Source organism: Pezoporus occidentalis, unplaced genomic scaffold (assembly GCF_034315485.1).
Source record: "Pezoporus occidentalis ecotype Australia unplaced genomic scaffold, CSIRO_AGI_Poc_V1 ctg20, whole genome shotgun sequence".
NCBI classification, from domain to species: domain Eukaryota; kingdom Metazoa; phylum Chordata; class Aves; order Psittaciformes; family Psittacidae; genus Pezoporus; species Pezoporus occidentalis.
Window position 1 is genome coordinate 6,359,889 of NW_026913856.1, and position 18,911 is coordinate 6,378,799.

The following is an 18,911-nucleotide window of genomic DNA, read 5'->3' on the forward strand; positions in this document are numbered from 1 at the left end:
TTGATGGACTCTTGACTTCTCACCATGGCCTAATTATAACATTAAAGCATCATGTTCCTGCCTTAAAGGAAGAACAATCACCCTGTTCCATATGTTGTTGTCAGTTTTAAAAGTAGCATTTTTAGATAACAACAGGTAAAATCACTGCTTTTAGTGATGTGGTTAAAGAAGTGACTGTAAGAAGGTCAGAGAAGCAAGCAGTATGGTTCAGTTACAAAATTCCAGCACTTCAAAATGGAATGCTTTTTTTCAAGCCTGTCCTTCTATGAAAACTGAAAAGGTCTAAGTCCAGTCAGAAAGTTTCAGAAACTGTTATGAGTTGGTTTGGTTTCGGCTGTGCTTACAGCAGGAGGTGGTGGTGAGGTTGTCTGTGTTGGTGCCTGTTACAAACGGGTAAGGTGACTTCTCCGCAGCCATTTGTCTGGCGCATTCCTGTGCTTCAAGCGGAACGTTTTCCTACCCCTGTGTTTCATGTTGGATCTCTCCATACATCTGTCTGGTTTACTGACCTGGCCAGAGGCTAGCTCAGCAAAAGGAGCATATGGGTTGAATCAACTCATAGAAATGCCTGGTGCCTTTCAAAACTGTCACTGGGAGGGAAGCGTGCAGCTGAGCAGAGCAGCAGAAGTGACGCCTCTCTTTTTCAGCAGTGGTGAGTTATTCCTTAGCTCAGCTGCTTTGGGCAATCCCCTCCTCTAAGTTTGTGACTTACTGGAACTCTGTACATAGTTTTAGTGATATAAACTATTCCTTCTTTCAAGCATGTGTAATACCTGCAAGCTTATTTAGAAGCCCAATATAAAGATTGCACTTAAAAATGCTGTGCCGAAATTTTCCACACCCTTCCCCCTAAATAAACAACAGCCTCTTGAAAAAGATTTCAAGAATTACACTCCATTTCAACTAACAGCAGAACAGCAGATAATGCTGGCAAAACACTTTTACCTCTCTGGGTAGCAGTTGTAATGTATCAAAGATTGTACTGCCATTCTGAATTCACTGTACAGGACTCTGGCTCTGTAAAGTGCATTGATTTCCTCTCAAATAGAGAATGACACAGTTGAAGGCACTTTCCACCTTGTAAAAAATGCTCTCAGCACTATGTCATCACTGACAAAACGGCCCTTCTTCCCTAAAGAATAAGGAATTTTTTTCCTAAATAGTAGAAACTCCACTAGCTATGCCCTCAAGCCTGCAGTGATTTTTCATCTTTCCTAATTTATTAAGGCATAGGTGAGTTTTTCTAAACAACTGTCTCCAGGTAACAGGAATTCTTTAAAATTCAGTTCTTTGGGTACACTGATAGTGGGGAGGACTCAACATTTATAAGGTAACAGGTATCCTTGTGAGCTGTTTAAGTACCTGCAGATTTATATATATGTAAATCTACCTATGTACATGTATGTTTACATACATTTTTATTGAGAGTTCTTTGAAAGGCATTTTATAACTGGCTTGCCTTTAAATGGAAAATGGGGCATGAAATTTCATCCCATTGTGTTGTGGCTGTCATATTTTAGCATGAAAAGTCAATCGCATCACATGGAAAGGTGTAGATGCAATTAAATTAAGCTTTAACTAAAGACGTGTAAATGAACAGCTTTTTTTCAGCCATAAAGTGGGTCTTGTCTCCTTCCAGTTGGAAGGAGCAGAATAATAAGTGCCTGGGTTCAAAAAGTTTTAATAGAAACTCCTGTCTTGTTAAGCACTTTCTATTAACATCAGCTAACAGCTTGTTATTTTTTTTCCCCTGTAGTTCCTATACCATATTTGGTTTACCAGCTCCCATAGGAGGCAAAGAGGATTTGATTAGGTGATGTGACATGTCAGTGTTATTTTTGGGAGGCAAAGGGGTTTGATGATTTTATCTTAGTGACTTGGTAACATAGTCCTACTTGAAGAGGTAGGATTTAAATTAAGCTGAGGATATTAGTTTCCAATAGATAAAGCAAGATATGTTTTTCTTCTTTCATCCTTGAAATGGTAGAAAGAAGTATGTAATTTTTGTTTCATGAAGATGGAAGACAGAAACCTGACACAGATTTTGGAATATAAATTAAGAATTTAGATGACATTTTGAGGAAATGGATAAGCAGAACATGCCTGGTGCTTTAGTTGGAGCAAAGCCTGTCTTTTCCAATCCTATCTGGGAAAGATAAATTCTATAGTATAATTCAGACTATTACAGATAAGTGTAATTGATCAAACAGAACATTCTAATTTTGAATAAATAGCAGTGAGAAAGGTAACTTTCTAAACACTTCCTTATTTTCTATATAGCCCATCTCAGCAAACAATAATATCTTTAAAAAAAATCATACAATGCACTGAGGAAACATACTAGGGTGTTTTATATCATTTCAAACTTATTTTTCACTCAGTTAAAAATATTGGAGAAAACTGGAAAGGTGTGTTATAACCCTTTGCATATAAATATATTTCCTATTCATCTATAGGCATAAGATAACCACTCAAGGACACGATAGCTGATTTAAGATTTGTAAGCAAAAAGGAATGTTACAAATAAAAAAGCAAAGGCTAAAAAATAAACAGTTGCTCTTGTAAAGATTCTAGGAGAAAGTAATGAGTGAAGAAAATGAGTAGCAAACACAGTTGTTCAAGAATTTGCGGGGGGATTCACAGTACCTAACGTAGGCTTTTGAGCAAAATGTGCTCCAGTTTACCTAGTGAACAAGGGAAGTTTAGATGTTAGGTGGGTGGTGCAGTCTATTACAAATGCTTGTTTCTCTCCACTGATATTATAAGCCAGACTGTGCTTAAAATGCAAGCTGGTATGACCCCTCTCCTCACAGATGCATGGGGTGACTACTCTCATCAACTACAGCAGAAAAGCAATATGGGGAAAGTTCTGGAAAAAAAGACCCCAGGACAAGTTCTGGTTTGCATGATCATTTTCTCTCTTTAGAATGCTGCTGTGTGGCTTTTTTATGCTTGCGCAAACATCTGGAGAGGTACAATTATGTGTATTCAAAATCTCAGTCACATTAATTCAGTTGAAAATAATTGTAGGATTTTCTTCTTCCTTCTGGCTTTTAGCTTAGTGTACATCTGAGACTGAGGAGTGCAAAGATTCTATTTTTGTGGTACGTGGAATATATTATCTAATAGCAGTCTCTGTCATAGCAGAAAAGAATAACAACATCCTTACCAGATAAAAGACAATGCTTCATCTCCAAAGAGCCTCAACTAGTCACATAATTCATGGCTTTGTTTTCTGTCTACTTGTAAAAGATTCATGAACACTTCTGCTGCTGTCTGCATCCATCTGGTTCTTAAGTAACATGAATTAAGAGCAGTATGTCTGGTTGCTGTTCCTATTCCATTTTTCTACTGTTGAATACTCAAGTTGCTAACCTGGGACCAAGCTGATGCAGAACCATCCATTTCTGCTTTTCCAAAATTCTGCAGTGTGTTGCATGCTGATGTTGGTAGAAACTGACTAAGAAAAGCACAACCAAGATTTATCTCTTTTTTCAGTCATTTCCTGCAGTAAGGAAAACCTCAAATGGCCTGTCTACGCATCTACCTTTTCCTGGGTCATCCATCTCTGGAAGCAACCTTTCATATGTGTAATTGTCTCCTTGGGAAGACCAGAGACTCCTGTGCTGGTGCCACACTGATTTATTCCTCTGCTAATCCTTTTGTGTTTGGAAACAGAATATTGTGGTAGCCGGCATATTAGAAATGTATGTCTTGAAATAATAACTGGATGGATGATGACAGAATAAAAAAGATTGGCTTTGAGCTATTCATCTTAAAGCTATTTTCTTATCAACTTCTATTTATTTTCCTTTTCCTGCTAAAGTTCTATTCTGATAAATAATATCTTTACTGTGGTTCTCACCTTCTGGTGAACTTCTAAACGAAGAATATTTTTAGGAAATAATATGTTTTTAAAACATCAGTGAGGTTGAAGAAAAAAAATAAGAGTTAGAAATTTATTACTGCAATGATAAAATATAGTTCATCTTATTCCTCTGGAATAATCAGGGGCAAAAAAAAGTCAGAGTAACTGGGATGGGGAAGTTTGTTTGAAGAAGAGTAACTGGGATAGGGAAGTTTGCAAAAAAAATCAGAGAAGAGTAACTGGGATAGGGAAGTTTGCAGAAGGCAATGAAGTTTGGTTTTGTGTATCGTATTTATGAATAACAGAATGAGACTAGATAAAGAAAAATATACAGGAACATTTTATATCAAAGATTAAACTATGAAATTACCTTCTAAACAAATGTTCACAGGTATATTTTGAAGTAAAACAGGAAAAGATCCAACAACTTCCATGTGTGCATTTTGTTCATGAATGGCTTTTTTTGTCAATGTACCAGTCAGAAAAAAAATTCAGGCTTCAAAACCTTGCATTTCCTACACTTAGATGGATTTATTAAAGATATATTTTGAAGTAAATGGACAATTTTTACAGTGTAGAAATAAAAATACTTAGGTTTGAATCTCTCAAGCATAGCTTTCTGTTTAAAGTTTCAAAAACATGGAACAAGTGATCAGATAGAAATATGTATTTTAAAAGACCTATTACAATAAGTCCTTTAGGAATGTACAATATAAATCAATCAGTAGATAGCAGTGTTCCTCAGATATGTGTGACTATCAGTGGATGTAATGAAAAAATAAACAGGTGAAAAGCATCCATGCCGTTTCTGAAGAACACTGATGACTTTTGTGAAGAGCATTCACTTCTGAATATCCAGATGTTCACATAATAAGGTGCTATTTAAAGTTAGCCCACACTTCGTTCTATCTCTCTAGATAGCATCAGCCTTTTGAAGTGTTTTAAAAGATAGAAATTAGGTGCTTCAGAAAAAATAAGGCAAATCAACACATAGAAGCGTTGCGGAAGAATAGAAGCAAGAAAGGGTTTAAAGTGGTATTTTTTTATCCATATTGTTTTAGAATTTGTGAGTCATCCAAGCTTCTTATCTACTGTAGAAAATTGCTTCAGAAATTGCTCCAGGCGGCTCACTCAAAAATCGTGTTTCCAGATTTGTCCATAGACTTACTGCGCTTGTTCACATCTGCTTACTCTAAATGGACACTAACAGATACTTCAAATTTAGTCACAGACTTTGAACTTAATCAGAGCTCAAAGTTTTCTGAAATCTAAGCATAATTTTTTAATGTAAGTATTTGTGAGGCCTGTGTAAAGAAATTCTCACTGTACCTCCTTTTGTTACCAGCAAACCAGCTCCCAGTATGAAAAAAGTGATGATGAAATTACTGGAAAGTAAAAATCTGATAAGGTTGGTACCTGTATTTGCCCAAAACATGAATCCAGCAGATAAATAATATTTCAAGCTTCTAAAAATGCATGGGACATAATGAGGATTTCAGTGGAAACAGAAACCTTTTGGCAAGTGCTTTGCTGCACACTGACCCTATTTGTTGATGAAGAGAGCACTAATGAATGTTGAGGATAATTCTCTATATCCTCAAAGAATTTCTAGTTCCAAGACACTCTGCAAAGATTTCCATTGATATTTACACTTTAAACTTCGAGAGAAGACAGCCTTGGTGGGAAAGTCACTGACTTTTGGGGGATAATTTTTCCCACCCTAGCAAAGATGAAATATGATGGATACAGTGAATATGCACTGCACCTGGGTGAGACCATGTGCAATACCATGCTGAACATCAGAGACTGGAGGCAAAATTTCCAATCAGATATTTTCCCCCATACTTAATCATTTAAACAAACTGGGTCAGAAATTCAAAAGTACAGATGTTGTCAAGAGGTGGGACTGCTCAGCACCTTTGAAATTAGACTGTTTTCTACATGGTTGATGAAAGAAAGAAGGAAGAACCTCATTTTAGACAACCAGAATGTGAAATTCAATTGCACTGGCTTAATCTTAACTATCTCTTGAAAAAGAAATAGCAATAGAATGATCATATCAATATTCCAGGTGTTAGCAGATGGGAAGTAATATTTTTAAAATATGATTTGCATGAATAAGTTCCTCAAACACACATATTAGAAATACAAAGGATATGAAAGATATCAAATGAACTAATAGAAGAAAGAAGACAGCAATATATTTTGTTACATGCCCTTTAATCCATTTTCAGCTAATCAGCTATTGATATGCAGAATGGTAGGTTCTCACAAGTTCAAATACATGTCTCATCTGATGTACATCTTGTCTCATCTACATGTCTCATCTGAAGATGCCCCATTCTGTAGCTTGTGGTTCACCTGAGCTCTTCCTTTTGCAAATATATTGGCAGATAAGGAAGTAATAGTAAGTAATTGAAAACTGTTTACCTAGAAAAAGCATAGTGAACACTTACAACGGATCACAGGCTTTCATGAATAAAATGTGTTTATTTTACTTCCAGCTGAAGTCATTTGAACCTTTGCTTCATCAACAAAATGGAAATCTGTTTAACAGAGCATAGTTTAAATCAAATGGATCCAAATGCTGGCAGATTTAGGTGACCTCTGTGAAAAACACAAAATGTTTGTCTTGAGTAAGGTTTTGCCCCAAAGAATTAAAACAAGTAAAATAAATAAATAAATAAAAATTAAAAATCTCTCTTTAGTGAAACCAAAGCTTAGGTTACAGCTTTCCAGAGGAATAAAGACATTCACATTCAGTGGAGGTTTATTTTGCATTAAGTTTAAAACAGACTTGCAGTCACTGGGTCTGACTGCTGGCTCAGAGCCTCAGAGGTGGGCACTGTAGTGCTGCAGGAAGGGAGGTGACAGGATTCCCAGACACATTGTCGTTGAAGTTAATGGATCCTGGGCAGAGGAAAGCAGAAATGGATTTTGGGTGTTAGGCTGTGGATTTTGGCATTCACAACCAGGGCATGTGTATGTAGATTGTTATATATAATGGGTTTCTCATATCTAGTGTTCTGTTGTTTCATATTTGCTACTGTACTTCTTTACAGGTTACAGTACATCCTTCATTTCTGAAATAGGTATTCTGCCTCATAGAAACAACGGCTTTTCTTATTTCATTCTGTTAATTAGATTGTCAGAAATCATAATTTTCTGAACTGAAATGTCGGAAAACAGTACTCATTTTAGGAAATATTCAACTACTATTTTTAATCCTTTTCTTTCGCTGAGACAGAATGCTGTATTCATAGTGTTTTCAAAAAAAAACAAGGCGAGAGGAATATTTTACAAGCTTTTAAATTCTCATGAGGCTTTTCATACAAACCTTCTTCTTAGAGGATGTTAGATAGGTCTGCTTATGAAGATATTTTATTTAGCTGCGTTAAAAGAGACTTTTGATATGTCCCAGATACTACTCACCTTCCAAAAACTTTTCTGCATGGCCTGGTTTTAACTGGGCCATTACATTTCTTGTTAACTTTGGTCTGTACAACAAATGAAAGACAGGAGACAAAATCATTTTTAGAAACCATTTTAAGCATGGGAATTTTAGTTATAGGGTGAAGCATCATTAATTTTATCAGGCCATAAGAACAGAAGGAAAAATAATTCTAAATAATAAAAAGGTCAAAATCATGGATATCTATAGCAGGGCTTTATGGGACATTAAGAATTTATATTCCCTGGTGATACCTAATCCTATTTTTATAATTGATAAATAAATCTAATTTTCTGGCTTACAGCTGTATTTTTTTTGTTTGTTTTCCTAGAGCTAAGCACTATACATATTGAAAATAATTTTCTCTTCTCAGGACTTTTGCACGTTATAACTGAATGTGATACCTGGGTCTCTGAACCTTCATTTGTCTTGGACCCTTGATGCGGTAAAAGAGCATTTGGGAAAGTTAACATCACACTATCTTGTAGCTGCATTAGGCTCTACAGGGCTAAGAAGAAGAAATAAAGAACTTATTCTTGCAGAGCTTATTTTAGGCAGAGATGGTAGATCTGTTGAGTAAGAAGAATTTGTGTCCCATTTTCATCACAGAAATATACTGCAAGTTTTTCTACATGACCAATACTGAATATGTGTCGTCATGTGCTTGAAGACTGCAAAATGCTTGTCTATTAAAATTTGATTGCAAAATAATCTTTTGGGAAGCTGAGTGCGGCAGCACAGTTGAATGCCCATGCCTGCATATGCATGGACCCTGGTAACTTGCTTCAGGGGATACTTTCCATAATTCATGTTTTCACACACACTTTAAGACTTTTAAGTCTTTTAACACCTTGTAAACTGGATTTATACTAGTGTAATGAAATAAAATCTAGCCTGTGAACAGCAAAAATCTATTTTATTCATACAAAAATATGGTCATAGCACTTGCTTTACTTACTGGTACTCATTTTATCTACTGGCATTTAGTAAATGCATGAAGCCAGTTTATTGTTTGAAGGTCTGACTTCCTATGCTATTTCAACAACAGTTTAAGCTGCTCAGTATGTTTGGCAAAGTACAGGTTTTTAGGGACAACGTGATCTTAAATTAATGCAGTTTTGTAAGATTTCTAATACAAGAATGAAATCTGAAATGTTTCAAGGTGTAGGAAAATAAGTTAAACATAGATTTTATGCTGGATGGCTGGGGATGATCATGTTTAAAATTATTGCATTCAAATACCCTTTCTGGTATGGGGTCTATTAGATTCCACATCCAGTTGACTCTTTCCCCTGAGGTGTTTCCATTGGTGTCAGCTATAGCCATGTTGGTATTCAAAGGAGTACTTACCCCATGTTGTCCTGGTCAGTTTTGTGCTTTCTGAGCATCACTGGGTCATCCAGGGATGCCAGCTGGTAACTTTGACTTCCGGTGGTAACTGAGCTGATGAGGATGTGACAGCTGAAATGCAACCTAAATTTCAGCAGATTAAAAATATATGTTGAAACCAGGTTTGGATCTGATTGAGAAAACAAATCTGACTTTCAGATTGTTGTGAAGCAGGCAGGACAATGACACTTTCATCAATGTCCAATGCTCTGCAACAGCACTTAATTCAAAACAGTCCCTGTTGTTTAGACCCCCCCTCTCTAGGGACTTACTTACACAGCCTTCTTAGCCTGGAGTGCATTGGTGTTCTCCCCTGTGCTCCAGACATGACCTCCTTAGACCTTTCATCCTGCAATCACATAGCCTGGAGTCATGCTTTCCCCTGCCCTCACCTTCACCAGGGTTTGAACTTTTCTACCTGTCTCTTTTTGAATGAGTGAGCTACTTGCAGGTTTGGCATTTTCCTTTAACCTTCCCTTGGATTTGCTTGTGGACAGATCTCTGCATGTGCTTTCCCTGCTCTCTGTTAGACACTGAAAATATAACTTGTATTGTCTTGCAATGAAAATGGCAAATAACTCTTATTACTCATTTCCAGTCCTTTGCTGCAGAAAGCCATTATGAAAGAAATTGCTATTAAAACTAACAGAAAAGGACAAAAAGAGCAACTAAGCTGAAATCACAACTACCTTTCAACATTAATGACTGTCTGCTTTCAAATTATTCTGCTGTTCATGGCCCCTCTTTTTCAAGACTTCCCAGGTGCTTGCCCCATAGTGAGAATACCTTTCATTGCCTCTAAGAGCAAAACCAATTATTATCACACTAGTTTCATAGATGGGGAAGATGAAGGATGAAGCATACAGAATGTCTACACCAAAATGAGGTAGGAAATTTGAATTCATAAAGTTTACTTAAATCACTATTAAATGAAAAGAAAAATATTCAAGCACTGTACTTACACAGTTTTCTAAACTTGACCCTGTAAGTATTCATTTTCTCTTTTAAAATGCCTTACAGATGTTTAATTATGATTAATATGGAAAGAACTGTGTAATTTCTTGCATTATTTTATATTTTTACAGTTCAGCTTCGTACTTTGGCAATCCAGTAAGTTAACAGCAATGAAGAGCCCCATTCTTTGGAGCATATTTTCCATTTATCTGACACTAAAAATCACAAACTGCAAGTTCAGCCAACAGAGCTGAATCATTCATAGAATAGTTAGGGTTGGAAAGGACCATCTTCAAAATGAGTTTCTAATTGGGCTTGAGAACTCTCCAAAGTAAATTTTTTGTGCTCCTTTAGCTGGGTTAGAAGCGTGCCACAAATAGTTCCTTGTTCAGTAAGCATCAACATTTGCGGTTGTGTTAAGAGAGGTAATTAATATTAAACCTAATCTGTATCACTGATACAGACACAGATGAAGTTGTCTACTTAAATGATGTTATTGCTGTAAATGGCAGGTTACAAGTTTCGGTGTGTGTGGTACAAGGCATTTGATTCTAGGCATAGCTGCATATTTTATAGGCTTTATTTAGACATCAAAAGTAAAGAGTCTGAGTACATGTCTGTATGCCTCAAATATTTATTTGTAATCCCAACTACTGCTTAGTTGAAGCATTTGGAACTTCTCTATCTGATCCCGTGAGATGTCCCATAAAAGAGTTTTGCCTGTGGGTATCAATATCTATATGCAAAACAGCTGTTAGACTCAGCAGCATGATAGAGTCAGCTTTTATGAACATAATGAAATGGAATTTTTAAATGTAGTAAAAACAGACATAAGACAGCACATCAAACAGAATAGAGACTGTCTGTGTTCTCCATTTCAGGAGTACTGCACACTTCTGTAGCTTTCAGAACTAAGAACTGCTCAGAAGATTCTGCATCCTACTTTCAGCATGCTGAAACAAGGACTGCTCTGCTATGCATAAGTCAAATCAGGCTGAATTCCATATTAATCAGAGCCCCTTTAGCAATGCTTGCCACTCAGCGAGACTGTAACACTTTCATCCTTGCACAAAATGTGCTGTCATAATTGGTTTGTGTTAGGTGTTAGAAACATCTTGTGACTGAATGACCTGTAACTAATAAGAAGCAATGCTCAAATGAAATGAAGGTCCTTGTCTTCCAAGCACTATACAAATGGGTTCCATCTGGCAGTATAGTGACTTAATGTGTGATTTATGTTGGACTCTTATGTGTTCCAGGGTGTGAGATTTAAAGAACCTCATCGGAATGCAGAGCTTCCTATGACAGCTTTTTTGAACCTTACTGGAAGCATTAAAGACAGAAGTTTAATTAAGGAAAAAAGAAGAAATGTTGTATTAGATCTGTTAAGAAAAGTTTAATTAGACGAGGACAGAACACATGTTTCCTGTTTAGTTTTCAACAGTTATCTGAATCAGAATAAAGGTTAAGTAGAGACTGTTAAAATCATGAAAGGCAGCAGTGACGTGGCTAAAATACTCACCTGGAAAGCTTACCTTGTGCCTTTCATAGAAGTACTTGAACCTCAGTCTGCTTCTAATGAGGCCATATTGTTACATTTTCTCTTGATACATATTTCATTGAAACTGATTCTTTCTAATTAAAATCATGGTCTTGAAAAAGCAGTGTTTTCTGATCAAATGTCTGTTTAAGAGTGAACTTACAAACTGGTTGTTATGAGAATAAAGATTGTGCCTTATACTTTCCAGGTCTGGGTAGTTTCCTATGGTAAAAATGAAAACAAGTTTATTGAAATAATGGAATAATTCTTGACCTCACATGTTCAAAATAAATGTGATCACTACGTTAAATTTTACTTGAATAGAATTTGGAAAAATCACTGGTGGCTTCATGACTGCTGATCACCTTTGACACACTTTGATTTTCACCCTCACACTGACTTTTTTCCTCTTTTCTCTTGCTCTTAGTTTCTTGTTCCAGCATTTTTAAGGCTCTTCATAGTAAACCCTTGTCACAGCAGGTATTTCTGCTGTATTTTCTTAGTCTTGCGTGGGAACAGTATGAGTTGTTAATGCAATAGGTTGGCAGCTGAGAGGGATGCTGTCTGCTTCCCTCTTTTTGTTTCTTGCACATTGTGATGCAGGGAATGTAGTATGGAGAAATGTGGCTGCAGAGGAGAGCAATGGTTTATTCTTTCTCTGGGGAGAGCAACAAAAACTTGGGAACAGAGGGAACAGGAGTGCAGGCATAAGAGCAAGGCAGCAAGCTGAGAGCGTCTCGTTCAGGAAGCAACAGGAGACAACCCAAAAAGAGGAGGGAGCAGCTCATCAGCCAGCCTCCTCCTGGGAGGTCTGTGTGAGTTTCTTACAGAGAAGACAGTGAAAGTTGTTTGAGGGAGAGAAAAACTGATCCCTCCAAGAGTGCACAGTGCTCACGGGGAGAACATTTTAGTTTTTAAGGCTTTTTCTTTTAAATCCATTTCACCCACCAAAACTGAATTTTCTCTTTCAGAAATGAGGAGCCTCTCACTGCCCACTTACCACACATCCCAAACTTTGCTCTATAGCTTCTACATTTAGTATTCTAATATGATACAGTTCACAGACTAATGATTTTGTCTCTATCTCGATGCCTGACTGACTCTGAAGCCTGTCACATCCTTGGGTAAAAACAGTGTGCAAGGAGCATCTGCTTGTCTGAACCATGTCTGTCCCCTATCTAAATTAACTTTGATGGATTCAATTTGCTTTCCAGATTAGATTCCTGGATTTTGTTTGGTGATTTTTCCTTTTAGGGGAAAAAAAATACAGAAAGTAGAAGCATACTTTTCCCTTTATGTCTTTTTTTTATGCTTCCCATCCAGAAGGTCTTGGTATTTTAATTCTGTCCTCAAAAAAGGGTGAAAGAACTGGAACTAGGATTTTCAAAGAAATAGTATAATAATCTTATTTTCTTGTTCTGTCTGCATCCCTAACCTATAAAAAGAAGAATGCCGTATTTATTTATTATTTTCTTTTTCCTGCTCACCATCTGCTTCCCCTTTCTCTTTGGTAAAAAATTTGTAGATTAAAACCTGGGTTTGTAACTGTTTGTTGAAGATACAGCATACTACTGACCTGCAATATTGCTGTTATCATGTCTACAACTGAGACAGTTCTTTGTATATGCTCCTATGTCTTTACTGAGAAATGAGTTAATTGCCCTTTTTGCTGTATTTGGGCAACAGCTGTGATACATAAATGATCCATGTATTGCACTGCTACATTTCCAACAAAACTCCATTTTTTTGCTTTTGTGATGAGGCTTTATATAAAAGTTACTAAATTAAATAAGAGCAAGATCAGATTTAATTCATCTCTTTCTGTGTGCTATTCACCATTATTAAACTAAGAAACATTTCCAGACATACTACTGCAGGGAGCTTAGGTGCTGCGTCCTAGCCAGCTGTGCTGTATTCAAATACACATTCCTAAAGGGCTCAAAACCAGCGTCAGAGCTTCATTAGTCAAGCTAATGCACCCAGCAGAGCAATAGAAGACACCTTCTTTAACGAATGGCTAGCAGAGGCAAATCATGTTGTCCAATCTAAATCTCCATTATGACTGACAGGCATATCTAACTGTTGCTTTTATTGCAGTTTTTATTTTCATGTCCTACCTGGACCTTGTCACAGGTCATTCTTCCACGTTTTCCTGTTTTACTGTTATCTCTACTAGTGTGCAAGAATGTCAGTTTTGGACCAGGCCCCCAGTTTGTCACATAACTGCATGAATACGATATGAAAACTCTTTAATCTTTCCTTTAAGAAGCTATTATAAACATATAGGAGAAGCAAAGCCTATGGGAAGTGCAGGTGAAAACCTCGACTTTCTCAGCATGGTGGACAGTAGTGGGAGCATCCTAGAAGACCAGATCTTGGGGGAGCCTGAAGAGTATGTTGAAAAAGGATGCTGAAACATCTTCCTAGCTACTCTGAGTATTGCTTCAGGTGACCAGGGGCAGCACAGAAGAAAGCATAAGGGCCTGCTCTCAATAGTGAATAAGAGTTAATAAATTGGATTATAATAGACAACAATACACCCTGATACAGAAGAAACCTCGTTTCTTAACTAGAATTATCTTGGTTTTCCTAATTTCCTAGCTTATGTTTACTAAATGTGTTCCATCTTGTTCCAAATTGTGAATTTTGGTCTGTCCTTTAGGTACCAAGATCCTCATTTCAGACTCAGAATGTGCTATGTGAACTGTTACACTCAGCATTTTTTCAGGATTATTTTATAGACAGACAGCTGTATTGTCCTGAAGGCATTTTGTCATGATGTCATCCTGTAGTAATCAGTGCTCTTCTACTTTTTTACTACTTTGAAACACTGTGGTATAACAAACTCCCCTTGCTGGTGAGTGGATAGACACATCGTAGGGATGCGCCTAAAGTTGTTAAGATATTCTAGAAAAGGGGCTGTAGCTTTTTGAAAACCAAAGAAAAAAGCATAGTGTAATACTTTTGGAAAACCAAAGAAAAACAGCACAGTGTGATTCTCATTCCCTGGTGGCCTGTTTTTATAATAGATTTCCAATCGCCCACCTGCCTTCTGTGCATAGCAGGGGATATAGTTTGTATGATTTGAAGTGATAATTAGAAATGATGATGGGTGGCCACAGGAGGGACTGCAGATTCAAAGCAATAAATGTGTCTCAACAATGTGGCACATTACTTTCTCATGAGATTATTTAATACTACAATTCTTTGGAATTAAACCTGTGAATTCCTAATCAAAGATGTTTGAAGTAAAATAGTAGAGTATTTATAATTTACTGTTAGCAAATGGTAGCATTACAAGTGCATATAAAATATTCCAAAACAGCATCAATACTAGTGTGAGAATAGGAACTGGTTTAGAAGATGCTTTTGATATGATGATACATATTTGAAGGATTCCAGTTTAAAGAAAGGATCTAGTTTTAGGAATCTGTGGCTCTTTATTTGGTGACACAGATATTCCTTGATATACCATGGAGAAAACTCCTTTTACCACGTAATGGGCAAAGCCTGCTGAGGTGTAGTGCAGGAATGCAGAGAGTCTATAATATGTAGCCAGGCTTTTGCAGCAGTGATCTTGTGCAGAGCTTACTTAAATCCATTTGGATGAACCTGTGAGACCTTTCTGCCTTTAATATGGGAGCATGTTATTTCAAGGTGCAGCAAATGTAATCCATATGGCACCTGTTTGAATACTGCCTTGACTAGAATTTAATTTTGCTTTCCAAATTAGCATGTTTCATTACTGTCCTTTTCCAGTGTGACAAAGAAGATAATTCATTTTGGGTATTTCTGCACCACAGGAACATAAAAAATTGGCAACTGTAAATTGCTGTAGGTGTCATTAAAATTCTCCCTAAACAACCTAATACATTCCACTTTTTTTTCAGAGACACTTGTAGCTATTTTTAAACCACCTGCAGTGCCTATACATATTCAAACCATAATGGGGAGGCACTGCTGAGCAGCTCAATAGAAAATCATTTAAATAGAGAGGGACACAAGAGTAAGTGATAGAAAGTTCAGTAAGTTAATGCACTAGGTTTAAGTCTTTCTACCAGCTGTGATCTTCCATGCATGTTTTCTGCATGGCAAGGTTCAGATGTGGCTTGAGTTCCACTAAAATAATTTATGCTTAATTGCCTTCCAGCCTTACAGAATTTTCTGTGTTAGGAACCAGTACCTTGTAACACCAAGGGAAAGTTTATAGTTGGTCTTCGGAGAGATGTTAGTGATGATGGCTGCTTGTAAGGACAGAATTACAACAGCTAAACCGCATGGAAGATTGTGCAGTGTTTGTCTTGTGCTTTTGATTATAGTGAGAACTCTTTTGTGTATTTACAGAGTTTCTCATCCCCCTCTGTAATATCTGCTTTACGATCAAATTATTCTTTCTTTATTATCCATGTTCAAGGGAGCCCTGTAGGGCTCCTTGCACTTAGCCTAAGTCATGTTCTTAAAAGACAACTCTTAAAATCAAAGAATTAGCTCTTTTTTTCATACCAACTTCTTCCAGCTAATAGGAGGAGAAACCAAAAAAGGAGAAAAGTAGTTTTGATCACCCTTCTCTTCCTGGAGGTGTAGCAACTTTTGTCAAGTTCTGGACATTTACATATATATGGGCATCCACATCAATCAGTATTATCCTTGTAGCAAACAGTTTTTCCAGTCATACTTTATATTAGAGGGTTATGGGATTTTTTTCCCCTCTTTAAGGTGCGAAGTGATAATAAATAATAATCAAGAATGGAAGCTAATCTGACCATTGGTCATTGGTGTCTGCTGGTAGGGTGGAAAAATATCAAGTGACTCCTTATTTTTCCAACTCTTTCTCCTGCCTCTTAGTTCAAGCATATTTTTGTGTGTTTGAAGTATATTGCAGCAGATGACTTTTACCAACAAGAAATTCTGAATCCATGAAGCAGTAAGGTAGTGACTGACAGTTCCTGACATTAGATACTGCCCAGTGCAGCTGCAGCTAATTTGGAGAGCCACTAAAACACCTGTGATGGTAACTTGCACTTCCTAATTGATTCTCAGATATGCAGCAGGAGCAGTGGCAGAGTGGGAATAGTGTTGGATAAATGATCTAAAGCAGTAATCTGAAGTTGACTTCTGCTTGCAAGTTTAGGAAGTCAGGACAGCCTGAGATAAGATTGCATTATACAGCAGCCTCAGGCGATGAACTCCTACCCTGTGGTCTTACATGGATTTTGAGAAGCTGTTAGCGGTGCCGCTTTTATTTTTCTTCAGGACATTTTTTATTTCACTTAAATCCAACTTGTTCAGTCACCTTTATAAAAACTCACTATGGCAAAATATTTAGAAGCATCGTCAGGCATCTCTCAGCTAGCAACGAGACTGGAAACAGCAAAGCTACATCACACATTGAAATGCTGCTAATTAGCTCTGCTGCCAGGCAGGACTGATTAGATCCAAAGGACTGCTGTATGAACTGCCCTAGTTCTTATAGAACACCAACCAACAGCTCTTCCTCTGCTGCCCTTTGCCATGTAATAACACACTCTGGGATCATTTTTTGTGCTGGGCTCCGTTGCTCTTAGATGCGCCTCAGGGTGTTTTGGTGAATTGGACTCATTGCTAGGTCTTAGAGCAGAAAAGCAGCTCTTTCCAAAAACAATGCCACTACAGAGACAGGAACAATATTCAGTCCAGGATCTATAATCAGTGTCAGATCCTGCCTTGAATACTGCATAAGCCAATGCTGTATATTGGTACTTTGCTGTCCAGTTCTTCAGCAAAGTGTTTATAATTCAGATGGTATGTTTAGAAAAAAATATACAAATCATCATTTTTTGGTGGTCCAGAAGCTGCTGCTGTGGAAGCCTCTGGCTGTGATGGACTGTCAAACAAATTGTTTTGCCTATATGCAGCCATTACTGAAATAGAACCTCTCCCTCTTCACCTTTATATTTGTTTAATCTTAACTTTAACTTCTAACCAGAGGTTTATCATATTTAAACAATCTTTCATCATTTGGTCAGTGATGAAAAGCAGTCTGCACTGCTGGTGACTGAATTTTCATTATCCTAGGATTTGGTCTTTAGATGGCCATTATTGTTTATTGTGCCCTTTTTAAGAGTGAATAAATTAAGGGAAACCAAATCAGTGGAATTAGTTATCAGAGAAGACAGATATTACTGAGTTCAGGTAGAAGGCAAGAAAATAGGGGAAGGAGATTGATGGAATGAGGTGGCAGTGTTTTGAAATTCAGTTGCACAAATATGAAAGGCAATACAATTTTTTAGGGTACTTAAGTTTGATATTTTCAGTTATAATTCAGTCTATTTCATGAATCTCTTTAACTCTTTCATGCTTGACTTCCATGCAAATGTGTGATTTTATCTTTTTCTGTCAAAAAGAAGAGTGTCTGTGTTACTCATTGTGTAATGATGGTGACAGAATCAAACTCTAAGAACTCTAAAACAAAATGCAGTCCAAAGCACTCACCTTTGCATGAACGGGGAACATCATCTGGCCTGGCATAAAAGTCACGGTAGACAGCCTTTTCCATCAGTTTCAGTCTCAAAGATCAATGTATCTGGAACCACACGTTCAGTTATTGCCAGTGCCAAAGTATGAGATCACTTGTCAAAAAGACTATTACTTGTCTAAGCCAAACAGCCCCTCGTTACCAAAGCATTCTTGAAGTAGGAACAAAAAGGAAATTCCCCCCAAAGAAGTGTCTACTTACTTTTGGATGATCTAAGTCCAAGTAAATATCCACTTACAAAGTATCTGCCTAAAATGGACAGGTCTGTCCAGGTATGTGCAGGTTACCTGCACAAAGCAGCCCATAAGAATAGGTGACCCTGTCTGATTTCTTTACTTTTCTGTGTAAGATTTTAAAGTTTCAGACATGTATCAACAGATTTTCAACTTAGACGCTTTTGTATCAAGCCAGTCTTCCCTGATAAATCCTACCTGTGTCACTTATATATTGTAGTTCTGTGTTTCCAGGCACAGCCTTCAACAGCAGTTGAAAAGGTTCCCATTGCTGGAAGAGAAATTGCCTTCTTTTTGTTTGTAGTTTCAAGTTAGTGCATGTTCGCTAGAGTAAATATATGATGGTACCTTAAAAAGCTCTTCTCCTTCTCATCCTCCTCTTCCCAAATATAAACCTAGGTGGCTAATATCCATGCCCCATTTTAATCTCCATATAGGATAGGGTGAATATACTAGAATCATCTGCTGACACAAATTTGCTCTGTGACCTGGGGAAACATTTAAATACCTTGTGCTTTTCTCCTGCTGCTACATGAGTTTTTCAGTGTTGCTGTTTGCACCAATTGGTTTATATTTTCTGTTTAATCTGGCAATATAAAATTCTAGCCTTTCAGCTACATAATGCAACTGAATGACTTTGCAATTAATTCATCAGATACTGTCCTGATATGTTTTGAATCTTTTTAATTAATATCTATCTTGTCATTACATGCCTGTTGCTTTAGAATAAATTGAAACAGCTGGAAAATATTGTTCCACTACTAATTTATATTCTGAGTTTTTCTTAATGTCAGGCTTGGTGGCGTACACTTGTCTTGATGCAGGTGAATCAAAGTTTGCAGTGTCAAGTCCAATTCTGCTTCTATTTAAGATGATAATAAATCACAGACTGAGCTCTGTTGTGGCCTATACTTTGTGTTGTTACAGCTTGTTTAAATTTCTAATGAAGGCACAAGATTATG

At 37.1% G+C, this 18,911-nt stretch overlaps 1 protein-coding gene across 3 annotated transcripts in view; it reads left to right on the forward strand.

Annotated features, from left to right (window-relative positions):
• CDH13 (cadherin 13) overlaps positions 1–18,911 on the forward strand; it is a 523,969-nt gene that overhangs the window by 361,600 nt on the left and 143,458 nt on the right. The window lies entirely within an intron of this gene.